The 14,840-nt window shown below is 53.6% G+C and overlaps 1 protein-coding gene across 4 annotated transcripts in view; it reads right to left on the bottom strand.

Moving 5' to 3' along the window:
* The window catches only part of TBCD (tubulin folding cofactor D), a 186,900-nt gene that overhangs the window by 70,074 nt on the left and 101,986 nt on the right, over positions 1–14,840 (bottom strand). The window lies entirely within an intron of this gene.

The raw sequence follows: 14,840 nt of genomic DNA, 5'->3' as shown, positions 1-14,840 counted from the left end.
TGCAGGGTTTCTACGCAAAACAGCTACATAGGGAAATCCGAGGTAGGTGTGGATTATCCTTACAGCTCCATTCAAAAGTGGGTTAATGAGTAATTTGACATCACACACGTGTGTGATTTCATTTATTTTTTATTTTTTTGAGACAGGGTCTGGCTCTGTCTCCCAGGCTGGAGCCCAGTGCCACAATCTTGGCTCACTGCACCTTCCACCTCCCAGGCTCAAGCGATCCTCTCTCCTCAGCCTCCCGAGTAGCTGAGACTACAGGCATGCCACCATCACACCCAGCAACTTTTTAAATTTTTTGTAGAGACGGCATCTCGCCATGTTGCCCAGGCTACACGATTTTTTACACGGACATGAGAGGATTTTAGGACGTGGAGTAAGTATATTGGGATGTTCCAAGGAGCTAAAGTTTTACTGTATTTGTTCGATTATTAGGTTCATGTATTTCAAGTGCTTTGGAATAAATACTTGAGATCAACTGCTGAACAAAGAAAATGGAACACAGCTATGAAGCCAGCAGTGGAGACCCACAGAGCCAGGGGGAGCACCCAAGCCTCCAACCCAGCTCCACCTCCCCGGACAAGCACTCCTCCCCAGGTAGCCCTCACACTGAAGCACCCACACGCCAGGGCCTCATTCAGGGCTCTGCAGGCAACCCACTCCACGCACACGCCAGGATCTCATTCAGGGCTCTGCACGCAACCCACTCCACGCACACGCCAGGATCTCATTCAGGGCTCTGCACGCAACCCACTCCACGCACACGCCAGGATCTCATTCAGGGCTCTGCACGCAACCCACTCCACGCACACGCCAGGATCTCATTCAGGGCTCTGCACGCAACCCACTCCACGCACACGCCAGGATCTCATTCAGGGCTCTGCACGCAACCCACTCCACGCACACGCCAGGATCTCATTCAGGGCTCTGCACGCAACCCACTCCACGCACACGCCAGGATCTCATTCAGGGCTCTGCACGCAACCCACTCCATGCACATGCCGTCTGTACACTTCACACCCACCAATCGAGTTCACTAACACCACACACAGTCTGAGAAAAGGCACTCCAGGCATGGATACATGAGAGGCCAGTTATTTGCACATGCAACTGTCATCAGATACATTATCTCCCAGAAAAATGCACCTAGAAATGGTCTCAGGCAAAACACCATAAGCAACAACTGTAGGACTACGAATATTATATGCAAATTTCCCCTCTGACTTTTTGCATCTAAGGATCTTTTATTCTCTATAAACAGCAATAAAAATGGATGTTTCTGCCCGGTGTATTTTATATACATATGGTGATTACTTTTAATAAGATTATCACGCTTATACACTTACTAAAACTACATAAAAATGAACTTTCCTCAAAATAGAAAGTTCAAAGATACCGTGGTATCAAGGATGTGAAATTCGCCAGAGTGAGGAGGGGGAAACTGCCTCCTCTTAGCCCAGCCACAACGCAGGGCGCTGCACACAGAGGCCCGGGGGAGCAGCAGGACATTCCGGGGTCCCTGCCAGACACCAAGGTCTCCCCAGCCTGCCAGGGCTCCAGGCAGGGGCCCACCCCTCTCCAAGCCTCATTTCCTCAGGACACCCCACCTGGATGCGCTGCAGCTTCTTCAAGCCCAGTGCCCAGAGCAGAGCTGTCCTCCAGTGTGGTGCCCCCGCCACGGCCAGCCCTCCCCTTGGGTGCAGCTCAGGGACGGCCCGTCCTCACTCCTCCACATCCAGACACCGCGCCATTCCCAGAGCCCGCCCCAACTGCGGCAGTCACACCTCTACAGGACCGGACCACCTCCCACCGTGGTCAGACCACCACCAGCTCTCACCCCAGGACCCCACAACTCACTGTGGAAGGCCCTGCACGGCCACACACGGCAGCTCCGCGTTCCCTCTCTCAGCCATGACTCCCTCCCACAAAGCACCTCTCAGAGCCTCCTCCACCTGGGGGGCCTGTGCTCTCCAAGGCCCTCCTCACACAGGTCAGAGCCAGCAGCACCATCGCCCGCAGGAGGCACTGAGGGTAACGGCCAGGGCCGCCATCGATCTGCAAACCAGAAACTGCTGGATGATCTGCAGGAGCATCTCTCACTTCTTGTAAATGTCGAACATTTTCCTTCTAGAAAGTCAAAGAGTGAGGAGCACAGAATGCATGTGAGATGCGAAACCAAACAAGAGGGCGGCCGTGAGAGAGAAAAAGCCACTGACTCTAATAAGCGGGTTCAAGATGATTGTCTCGATCCAAACTAAACCAAACCTGTGACGCCCAAAAGGCCCTCAGTTGTTTGCCCCGGAAAGTCCAGTCTGAGCCTTCTCGTACTGCTCACGTTCACTTTCTGTGCTAACAGGGCAGCCTGTTCGTGGCCAACACACATCAAAACTAACAGGCTGTGGCACCTTCAGGAGGAAAGCGTCACACAAACGTGGCATCCCCGCCAGGCCAGATCCCCAGGGACAGTCACTGCAACGCCACTCCAGGCAGCCCCAGGCACAACCACCCGGCAGCTCCACAGCCTCGGGCATCTGGGTGCAAACCGCTGAGTCCCAATTTATTCATCCACTGGACAGAGCCAGCTCCCAACAGACAACTGCGAGTGGCACTGGCCAGCATGGACATTGGCCTCAGGCCTCCCCCTACTCCCAGCGTGTGCACCTGGACACTGCTTGGCAGCCCTCTGAGAAGCCCCCAAGGGAGGACACAGACCCCCCCACCCCAGGCCACTGAGGTGCTGGGGGAGCTGATCCCACCACACCCCCAGGACCTGACCTTGGTAGGGGAGCCCAGGTTTCTGTCCCCAAGTCCGTGTAAGATGGTTCTCTTTAGCACCATCGTAGTCAGCTGCTGGGATGAATCGGCCACCCAGAGACAGCTGTGCAGACACGACGTCCACTAACAGGCATCTGGGCCAACATACACACGCAGGCCTTCCTTCAGTCTGATCAGTACTTCCTGCTGGGAAAACTGATGGCCTAGGAGGTCCACCCAGAGGCCCACCTGGCCCACTCCTCTGTCTTAAAGAGAAGAAGCCAGTTCCTGAGAGGGCTGTGGGTGGCCCGTGCACACTGGACTGCTGTCCCCGGCTGTGGACAGAGCCAGGGAGGTGCTGGGCTTCCCGCTGTCCTCCCTGTGCTCCCGCAGGGCTGAGTCCCAGCACCAGAGAACAAAGCCTGCCTCAGCCTCTGGGGCCTCTGCCCAAGTGGCAGTGCTGCTACAGGCGTCCAGAAGGGCCCAGCCGGCCTCCTTCCAGGCCAGGCCACAGCGCAAAGTCCTGGGGCCTTTCTCCTGCCCTCCTGCTGCTCAGAAACCTCCAATCGTGCTCCATGACACCCGCAAGAGATGTCAGGGCCCCACACGCCAGCACAGGTGAAGTGGCAGCTGCCAAGGCCTGGCTGCTGACGGCATCCCAGGGAGTCCTAGAAGCTGAGGATGTTTCTCCTCGCAGGTCCCTGGAAAGGAATCTGATTTGCACAAAGTAAAACAGCTTGAGAGGGTGTGAGATGATCAATTTCCTTAACAAGAACAGAAAAACCAAGCCTCTTGGCTCTGATTCATCCCAGGGTGGTAGGTGCTGCTATACCCTGGAGTGAAAAATGGAGTGAGGACTACTTCTCCTGCTCGGGATAAAGGGGAGGCCTTGGGCTGCCAGCTCTGACATCTCGGTACCCTGAACACAAGGGGCAGGCCAGCCTCGATAGCCAGGCACCTGGGCGACCACAAAGCACGGGGAGGGGCGTGTGGAACAGAAACTCCTTTGCCATAAACTTTTATATAAAGTTATTATCAGAAAAAAATTTCAAAAACAACTCTTTCCAGATTCAACAGGTTTAAAATAAGGAAACTATCCAATAGCTCTGAACAAAAACCTTTCTCATGGTTCCAGTTACACACAGCAAATGCATGTCGCGTATAGAACACACCCCAGGAGGCTTCCTTTTGGCAACCCAGGTCCAGCCATGTAATTGAAAAACCCTTCTCTCTAGACAGCCTGTCATTTGTTGAACGCCAACTGCCTGAGGAAAAAGCAGCCTCCAGGTGACAGAAACAACTTAACCCTCAGAGCACCACAGTCCCCACTGCAATACATGACCCCAAGGGGCAGAAGGGATCCAGGCATTCTCTGCACAAAAGGCAGAAATAATCCCTCCACAAAAAATCATCATATAGTTATGCCTTCTGATAACTAATGAGGTTTTACTAATTTTAAAAACACACATCACTGCCAGGCATAAACTGCATCGTGCTGGACTCCTGCAGATGTAGCTGGTGCAGACTGCATCGCCCTGTCAGGCCTTTCCATTTCGGCACTGGGCGGTGAGGGCTGTGCACAGTGCAGCCCAGTACCCCCGCGGCACAGACAGCCCGCGAGGAAGGCATGGAAACGTGGGCACCTCCCACATAGCCCAGAGAGGGTGGCTGTGGGCAGGGGGTGTCTCTCTGACTGCTCGGGCCCCCCCCGCCAGAGCATTGAGCCACCCTCCCACGATGGGGTTGATGTGGAGGGACCCTCGGCCTGGAGCCTGCGGGTGCAGAGCCCGAGCGCAGGAAACAGCTCCCAAGAGCCATGTGGCTGTCCCTGCAGACCTTCCCTTCAGCACCAGCACACAGCCATCCGTGTGACCGTCCCTGCAGACCTTCCCTTCAGCACCAGCACACAGCCATGGCTCCTGTCCCAAAAATGCAGTTCAACTTGCTCAGAAAAAAAAAACAAAAAACGCCAGTATTGAATTTGCTAGGAGGCAAGAGGCAGTGATGGACAGAACACCTGGTTCCACTGACATCTGGGTTTCCAGTTCCCACAGGACATCGTAGAGAAGCCTTCCCAGAGGCCCTCAGCTGCCTGCAGGGAGCAGCAGCTGGCCTCATGTCTGCCGCACCTGCGACGCTGCACAGCAGGGCAAGCACAGACTTGGTGCTCGGCCTGCCCTTGGGGGGCAAAGAGCCCCACCCGCCAACACGAGCAGGCCCCCGCTGTCCCCATGGTGCCCAGGGAAGTGAGCAGACCCCGCTGTCCCCGTGGTGCCCAGGGGAGTGGTGATCCCAGCACCTTCCTGTGCTGCTAGGGGTGAGCACCCAGATATGGATCACCTGCTCTGCTCTCCCCCAGTGCCCCAAGCACAACCCCGGCCTCGGTGGGATCACGCACCAAGCCCCAAGCCCACTCTTTCCACAGCAAAGTCACCCGGCTACGCTGGCCCAGCAACTCTTCCCACCTGTGCCTGTGAACCAAGACCCCACCTGCCACCACCCACTGTGCAGGGTCTAAGAGTCAAGGACCCTCTGCCAAGGTGCTGGAGACAGTCACGAATCCCCACCACACGTGAGGCACGCAGGCCAGGCCAGGTGTATGACACACCCTAGCCAACACGAAGACACAGAGCCCAGGTCACCCAACTGTCACCAAGCTCAGATTCTCACAGTTGTTAAAATAAGAGCACAGAACGTCCCTGCTGTGAAAGGCCACGTCCTGGAGAGCACAGAGAGCCGGCACTCGATCTGCATGGATGGCGGCGATGAGGAAGCCCCACAGGCTGGGCACCCGCAGGTCACACGGCAGCTTTCTGTTCTCTGCACTACATTTGTTTCTTCATGAAATTAAAAAGTTAGACGCTTCAAAGAGCCCTGGAAGCACAAGTGAAGCTGGTAAGTCACACAAGAGATGACTCATCTTTTACCCACTCTCTAAGAAAGTCCCAGGCCACAACACAGATGGCAGCTATGCCGCAAACCTCCTGTGGAGCGTCAACAGCAGACAGCTCCCTTCACTGGTAAGACAGCCCCTAAGAACACTGGTTAGGAGCTTCCAGCACCAAAACTGTAAATGCTGCACCCAGTGAAGATGCTTTTGCGTTTAATCCTGAGGGTGTTAATTTACTTAGCTGTCACTGACTGCACATCAGACTGCCACTGTGAGGCATTTAAAAGGCTTGAGAAGCACAGCTCTATAAAGGCCTCTGCGTGAAAACCAGACAGGACTGAACTGGGCCCCTGCTGCCCTCTCTGCCCCCGTCACCCACCTCTGCTATGAGGCAGCACCTCCTACTCCTCTCCAGGTTCCTCACCAATCCTGCTCTCCAAACAGGATCTGAGGCCGGCTGCATCAGGAGCCAAGTGCTGCTTCCCAAGGAGGGTTACAGTCTGAGCCCAGGGAAGGCGCCCCGTTCCTCCAGGGGTCAATGCTGAGCTCAGGGGCACTGAGGAGCAGACTTCTGGAAGGGCACTGGGTCCAAAGGCTGCGTCCTGAGCGCTGACCCCCCAGCCAGCACCCTCCCCGCTCACACTGGACCACACTGCCTGGAACTCCACTAGCACTCTACCCGTACACAGTAGGTGCAACATTATTGTGAGTGAGTGCTTCTCTCCCGTTGTTTCTCCAAGAACACAGATCATTTGCAGTTTTTAAGAACTGCTTAAGCCGTCGCTCTCGGAGAGCTTTCCCTAGGACCTGGCTGGAGCACGGTCACCCTCGTCACTGAAGGGTCCTGTACAGACACCGCTTGGCCTCCACGCTGCGTCCAGGTCTACGAGGCCACAGCACAGTCCAAAGCCCTGGGAAGAAATGCTTGTCCTCCTCCTGGGGGCATCTGCCACCCAGCCTGCTGCCAGTGTGGTGAAGCAGCTGATCTGAGGACACAGCCTGGACAGACGCAGGTACCACGAGGATGGTGGGGCCGGCACACGGAGGCCTGGTTCCCGCAGCTTGGTCCCTGGGCTACTGGAAAGCAACACAAAGAAATTACGATTCAATCCTCATATCTTCACTTTTTGACATTAATAAGCCCCCCAAAAGGGAGGTCAAGAGGTCAACACAAAAGGTGGACAGCTACATTACACCCAGGAATCCTCTCCCCAGCCACACCGCAAGACCAAGTAGGGGCAGCCGTCACCAGACACCCCAGCTCAGAGCTCTCACTGACAAAGTCACACCCGCACGCTGGCAGCCACCTCGGACGCATGAGACGACAGACACCTGGCCCCGCTTGACTGAGTGAGGGCCCCCGGCCTGGGGCGGCCACCTGGACTTCCGTAACTCCACAGGTGACTGACTTCTGCCACAGCTGAGCCGGGGCCGGCAACACACGTGCGTAGGCAGAGAGGCCCACTCACTGCAGAAGACAGTTCCTAAGCTAAAAAGACATGGAGGAGCACCACTCTCCTGCGCTAAAAATAAATCCTTTGCTTAGAAATAACCCTCAGATCGAAAAATAACCTATCCATTTACTAAACTTTTTATTTTTTCAATACAGACACCGAGAACCCATACTTTGAAACACTTTTCTCTAAGACTGAGAGATTTATAAATCTCCTTTTAGGCCTCATCACACGTTATTCACCCAAACTGCAAGGAGGAAGGAACCCAAGGCCACGTTCCCACCTCCCCGTCTGGGCCAAGGACCCCCAGGCTGGTCTCTGGGTGAAGGCTCCTCTGCTGAGGCTTCTCCCGGCCCGGCTCTTCCACAGAGGCTCAGGCTCTCCAGGCAGACGTTATGCAACCTCCCTGCATAAAAATCTGACAAATATAAAATGATGGAAATAAATATAAACTCACACCACAATAAAAGACCTTCAGGTTTTTAAAAGAATTGTCTACCTCTTAATAATTTTAAACATTCTCTATGAAAGCACCTTACTTTTTAAAATAAGCTGTAATACTAACAGAACCATTTACTTGAAAATTCCCTATTAAAATTCCTATACCTTAGCCATCCTATGCCCACGTCACTCCCTAGAAGAGAGACGTAAAAAGCCCGGTGTGTGCCACGGCCGCACCAGCACAGCTTGGTGAGGTGCAAAGACTCCCACATCTTTAGAGGAAAACCTTGTCAAAATAAATCTGAGTTTACCAAGCTGCAGCTCCAATGGGCAGGGCTGACACCCGCAATCACAGCCCTCTCTGGACACACGGCCAGTGTGTGGCAACACCAGGGCCGGGCTCAGGTCTCTTGACACCCCTGGGTCTGAGTTTAAGGGACGACTATCAATATAAACAAACATTGATTTTATGCCCTCACAGCTTTATTTCTCCATCCACTGATCCATCCCCCAAGAAAGAAAGGCATCATGCCAACACCGAACACCAGCAGCTGACGTGATCCAGCAGCTGACATGAGGTGGAATTCAGGGCTCGCCAGGCACATGGCCCAGACTCATGGGGACCTGCAGCATGAATGTGTGCCCCCAGCCGGCCACAGGTCCCAAGCCCAACGCCTGGCAGGACTGGGTGGGTCCCTGACCACCGGGGTCTGCCCTATGCATGGCCTCTGGGGCTGCCGCTGGCGCAAGGCCATGCATCCCGTGCAGCTGACCCCCACCAGCAGCAGGCGGTGACAGGCACCAGCCCCAACCCTGCAGCACTTGGGACAAAGCTGCCAATGCCCACACTCTTCTTGCGACGGGCCGTGGTTTTACTAAAACTAAACAAAAGAATACCAAAGGCATAAAGCATTCACGTGCGCGTGACAGATCCTGAAGAGCTCCTCCCCCGAGTCCCTGGCCACCCTGTGTCCAAGGCCGGATGCAGTGGCCACCCTGTGTCCAGGGCCAGGTGCAGTGGCCACCCTGTGTCCAAGGCCGGAAGCAGTGGCCACCCTGTGTCCAAGGCCGGAAGCAGTGGCCGCCCTGTGTCCAGGGCCGGGTGCAATGGCCATGCCCCAGTGCCGCCCCTCAGAGCGTCCAACAAGGGCCTCCTGGCCTCCCTCAGGGGCAGAGCAGAGACCCTCCGCTTGGGACAAATGGACATGCTTCTTACACAGCCCGGACACAGGCAATGAGACAAGACAAGGGCGCGGGGGTGGAACCGAACCCTGTCCAGGGAGACCCACGGTGCCTGCGAACACAGCACACAAGGACCCACCACAAATGGCAGAAGACGCCAGCGCCCTCTCCATCATCCATCAAAGCCAGTGGCGTCTGCTGGCTCTCCACTGTCACAGTGGGCACTGGATTCCAGCGTGGCCAGCCCTGCTCAGGTGCCTGTTCTAAGTTAGAACTTTCTTTTCAAGCAATCCCAAGTAATTGCTGTTTGCAAATTAAACAGCCTCAGGATCTCCTGAGCCACTGTCATTGTTAATGAAACCCACCGTGGTTCCTTCCACCTGTGTCTGTCCCCCTCGCTGTCCCCTCACTGCCACCCGAGCAGCCACTACAGGGAGAAGAGCCAGTCAGTTCCTGCCCCTCCACCACTGCGAAAGGCCACCAGAGGGGAGGGGATGCTCAGCGCAGCGTGACTGCCATGCGGGGGGCGGGGGCCCTCCCTGAAGCCAGGGCGCTCCTACCCGCTCTGCTCAACACCGGGCGCTGGCACTCAGAACGCCCACAGCTAATGACAGAGTGGCTCAAGCACAACAACTTGAAAGAAGCAAAAACAAGCGTTTGGGAGAATTAAAGGCTTAACCAGGAAGTCAGGGGCCAGTTCTGCCATGACTCACTGCCTGGGACTCCCGGCCCCCATACGCAGACGTCGACTGGCCCCAAGACAGTGTCTCTGGCACGGGCACTTCAGAAGCAGCAGGGCCCAGAGGACACAGTGCTGGAGCTGACACCCAAGGACACATGAAGCCCAAGAGCAGGACCACAAGGCCAAGGCCAGACGGCTGGGGAGGCCCAAGGCCACGTCACCCGTGCACAATGACAAGCCTGCTGCCTGTCTCCAACCCAGTTATCTCAAGGGTTTTCTTTCTGTTCCCAACTCACCGCCCACTGATGAATCTTTCTGGGTCGCTGCCATGAACAGGCAGGGCAGGTGGCTCTGAAGACACTTTATTCAGGGTGAGTCTGGGCAGCAGCCCCCGCTGTGGACTGGAATCTTTCCACAGCCACACTCCCGGCGGGCAAGCCCTGGCCTCCAGCCTCTGCTGGTCCTCAGGAGCCTGTCCACAATTCTGAACTCCAACCTCCACTCTGTCCTCACTATAGGGCTCACACCTGGAGTCTACACTGCCAGAAACCACAGAGCAACCTCTGTAGCCCTGAAGTCACAGCTTGTGTGTCTGCTCACCCAACAGGACACACAAAACCCAATCTCCCCGGAAGCCAGTGTGTCAGCGTAGGGGGGACACAGAGCCGGCAGGCTCCCCATGGCCTCTCAGGGCCCCGAGCAAAGACAATGAGGGTGGGACTCAGGGTTGCCACGCAGCCTGGCCCCGGCCTCGCTGCCCAAGACCCCCGGCCCCACAGAGGCGCTGAGAGCCACACTCATCCCCACTGCAGGAAGCACCAACTGACAGCAGTTCTCTCATCAAGACAAAGTCCCAGCAAGTCCACACAGGGTAGCCCCGGGCAGCCACCCACGAGCCGCACCCTCCTCGCCACCAAGCAGGATCCTAAGACAGCCATGGCCAGGCTGAGTGGGGCCCGTTCACACCAACAGGCACCTCACACACTCAGTCGATTTTCTATCCATAAGAGGGTCAGAAAATATGAAGGTAAGTACAAGGAAAACACGGGAACCTCACCTCAGGCACATTCAAAAGCAACCCTAAAAAGTGTCCTGTGTCTGTGAGGCACACCCAGCAAACCAGGCCGTCCACACAGCACTGTCATCACCAGAAGCCCCAGCCAGCTACTTTCACAAGCAAAACCTGAATTTCAAGTCAACTGGGATTCTCCAGCCGTAGTACCTGTAGAACTGCCCAGCCAGACTGGCCAACCTGCATTTTATTTTAAATGCCGAATAGGCCTGCAGCTAACAAAAACACGGAAGGCAACAAAATTAGGAAGGTGTGAAAATAAGTTTAGTGGGTAAAGGGTTTCTTCCAGGTAGAAAGATGTTCATTAAAAGATTCATGAAGAGGCTGCTTTCTGCATATGGTGTATAACCAAACATAACTAGATCACTTCATGTTCATGTGTCACCACTTAGCTTTGACCCAAAAACACGAATTTCAACTTTTAAAAACAACAAAGGCTGGCTGGGCACAGTGGCTCACGCCCGGAATCCCAGCACTTAGGGAGGCTGAGGTGGGAGGATCACTTGAGCCCGGGAGCTCGAGACCAGCCTGGACAACATAGGGAGATCCCATCTCTACAAAAAAATACAAAAGTTAGCCAGATATGATGGTGTGCACCTGTAGCCCCAGCTACTTGGGAGGCTGAAGCAGGAGGATCGCTTGAGCCTGGGAGGTCAAGGCTGCTGTGAGCTGTGATCATACCACTGTACTCCTGCCTGAGTGACACAGCAAGACCCTGTTTCAAAAAAAACTAAAACAAATTAAAATAACAAATGTAAAACCATGAGACACAAGCAGCAAGGTTGTATCATTTGTATGGCTCCTGTGGAAATGTCAAGTAATAACATTCTGACAAGCTTCATACTTTCCTGTCATTCAACAACACATTACTCCATACACAATCTCAACTCCAATTTAAAAGTGTCAAATATTTAAAGCAAAAAAATCAAAATACTTTTTAGACACCCGTATATGTGCATGTGTGTATGTACACATCACACACACCCAAAAACTGCACACACACAGAAAAGAACTGAAAAGAGGGAATTAAAACAATGGTGAAATGTTTACATTAAACACGACACAATACAAAGACATTATCAAAAGAAAAAAACAACCAACAGAATGGGAGAAAATATTTGCAAATGTTATATCTGATAAGAGTTTAATATCCAGAAGATACAAACAGCTTTACAACTCAGCAACAAGAGGACAAACAATCCAATTTAAAAATGGTCAAAGGACTGGACTAGACATTTATCCAGAGAAATACACAAACAACCAAGGAGCACATGAAAAGATGCTCAATGTCACTCGTCATGAAGAAAAATTCAAATCAAAATCACAAGATAACCCCTCACACCTACGAGGCTGATTATGATTTTTTAAAAAAGAAAAACACAGGTGTTGGTGAGGACACGGAGAAACCAAAAGCTGTGCGCCTTTCTGGTGAGAATGCAGGGCAGCACAGCGTCTGTGGAAACAGCTTGGGGATGCCTCAGTAACACACCGAGGGTCCGCACACAGTCCAGCAATCCCACCCTGGATGCGCACCGAGGGTCCGCACGCAGTCCAGCAATCTCACCCTGGATGCACACCGAGGGTCCGCACGCAGTCCAGCAATCCCACCCTGAGCCACATCCGCACCACCCCACCCTGGCACCCGATGCACACCGAGGGTCCGCACGCAGTCCAGCAATCCCACCCTGGATGCACACCGAGGGTCCACACGCAGTCCAGCAATCCCACCCTGGATGCACACCCAAAAGAGGGGAAGACAGGGATTCAAACAGACACTTGTACGCAAACGTTCACAGAAGCATTATTTACAAGGGCCAAAAGGTGGGAAAACTTAAGTGTCCATCAACTGTGTAAGGGCCCTAATCGCATTCATGAAGCTCTGTCCTTGTGACTCATCATCTACGAAAGGCCGCACCTCCTAACACCATGCCCTTGGGAGTGAGGAGTTCAGCAGGAATTTTAGGGAACACAATCATTGGGGCGTGTGGTTTTTTTTCTTTTTTCTTTTTTTTTTTTTTTTGTAGAGACAGGGTCTCACCATCTAGCCCAGGTTGGTCTTGAACTCCTGGCCTCAAATGATGCTCTCATCTTGGCCTCCCCAAAGTATTGTGATTACAGACATGAGCCACTGTTATTGGCCCCAGCTTTCTTTTGGTTAGTATTTTCTCAGTATATTCTTTTCTGTCTTTTCTTTTAATCTTTTTATATTCTTACATTTTAGATGTATGTTGAGTAAAAATCTACCATATGATTTTAAGCTGGTGAGTTTAGTCCATTTACTTTACTGACATGTTTGGGTGTCTTGTTTGGGTGACATGTTTGAGCTCTGGATATGTTCATTCCCTTAACTTTCCGAACAGTCCTATGCTCCAAGCCCAGGCTTATACCCAAGACAAAAACCACATCCACACAAAAACCCACACACGAATGCTTTACTCACAGCAGCCTACAGTGGAAACAACCCAAACGTCTACCAACTGACAGATGGATACATAAAATGCGGCCTCCACGTACGTCGTGGGCTGAATTCTGTCTCCCTGAAATCCACATCCTGAAGTCTTAACCCCAGTGCCCCCTTGCCTGTATCTGGAGATGTGGCCCTTAGAGATGCATAAGGTAAAATGAGGCCACGCAAGTGGGGCCCGGATCTGCTATGACCAGTGTCCTCCTAAGAAGAGGAAATAAGGACACCAAGACACAGACCGAACGGCGAGCACGTGGCAGGAAGGCAGCGCCTGCAGGCCCAGGAAAGCTCGGAAGAAACCAAGCCTGCTGCTGAGCCTGCTGGCACCTCGACCTTGGACACCCAGCCTCCAGAACTGTGAGGGATACATTTCTGCTGCTTGAGCCCCCATCTGTGGTGTCTTGTTTCCACAGCCTGAGCTGACTAAGACGCCACGCGATGGAACAGGCTTCAACAAGGAAAAGAAAAGGAGCACTGCTGGGGGCTGCGTCGCCCATGGACCTCGCCAATGCCACGCTCGGGGCCACATCAACGCCACACTCAGGACGTCGCCACGCTCGGGGCCATGTCAACCCCACGCTCAGGGCCACGTCAACCCCATGCTTGGGACCACGTCGCCGCGCTTGGGGCCACATCAACGCCACGCTCGGGGCCATGTCAATGCCATGCTCGGGGCAAGCAGCCACCACAGAGGACCACAGGGGGCACGGTTCCATTCACAGGAAATGTCCAGAATGGGTAGACACAGAGAACACAACTGTGGTGTCTAGGATGGGGGGGGGGGGGTTTATCCATCTGTCGCGGGGATTGGGGATGACAGCTAAGGAGCGTGGGGTAAAATGTTCTACAACTGACTGTGGCGATGGCTGCAAAACTCTGCAAATGCATTATAAGCCACTGAACTGTACACTTAATGACAGAACTGAATGGCATGTGAATTGCATCTCAACAAAATCATTAAAAATCCTATGGGGTCAACAGTAACTGTTCCTGTTCCTGCTTACAAGCAGACGCACTGAAGCAGCAAGGAGTCACTTTTCTACTCCTACTTGGGTCAACTTTGATAAATTACGTTTCTCTCGGAATGTCTATTTTGCCTGAGCTACCAAATTTCCCGCAAAAGGTATTCTTTTTTTTTTTTTTTTGAGACGGAGTCTTGCTCTGTCACCCAGGCTGGAGTGCAGTGGCATGATCTCGGCTCACTGAAAGCTCCGCCTCCCGGGTTCACGCCATTCTCCTGCCTCAGCCTCCCAAGTAGCTGGGACTACAGGCGCATGCCTTCACACCCGGCTAATTTTTTTGTATTTTTAGTAGACACGGGGTTTCACCATGTTAGCCAGGATGGTCTCGATCTCCTGACCTCGTGATCCGCCCGCCTCCGCCTCCCAAAGTGCTGGGATTACAGGTGTGAGCCACCACGCCCAGCAAAAGGTATTCTTAACATGCCATCTTCCATCTCCACGGTGCCTGCGCAAGGCTCCCTTCCGTGTGTAAGGCTTCTGCTTTCTGCCCGTCGGCCACGCGTTTATCGGTCCCATCAGCCCTCTCGAAGAGCTGCGTTTGGCTCTGTGTGTCCTTTCTCATCTTTGTCTTCCACCTCCTTCATTTCTAGGGTTCTGCTCACTGCCCTCTACCCACCCACCCTGTGCAGAGTGAACCTTTCTCCTTTTCTGTACATGCGTCTGAGGCCGAGTCACCAAGTGATTCCCGCCAGGGCCAGAGAGAACCTCAGGCCCTGTGGCCACACGCAGTCCACACCGCAGCCTCTGCTTGGTTGTGTTTATTCTTACTGATAACATTTTTAAAATGTGAAAACCATTCTTGGCTCCAAAGCTGTTCAGAAACAGGCTGAGGCCCCATTGGACCTGCAGGCCACAATTTCGTCACACCTGTTTAAG

The sequence above is a fragment of the Nomascus leucogenys genome, chromosome 14 (genome assembly GCF_006542625.1).
Source record: "Nomascus leucogenys isolate Asia chromosome 14, Asia_NLE_v1, whole genome shotgun sequence".
NCBI lineage: Eukaryota > Metazoa > Chordata > Mammalia > Primates > Hylobatidae > Nomascus > Nomascus leucogenys.
This window is presented reverse-complemented; position numbering and strand designations above follow the sequence as displayed.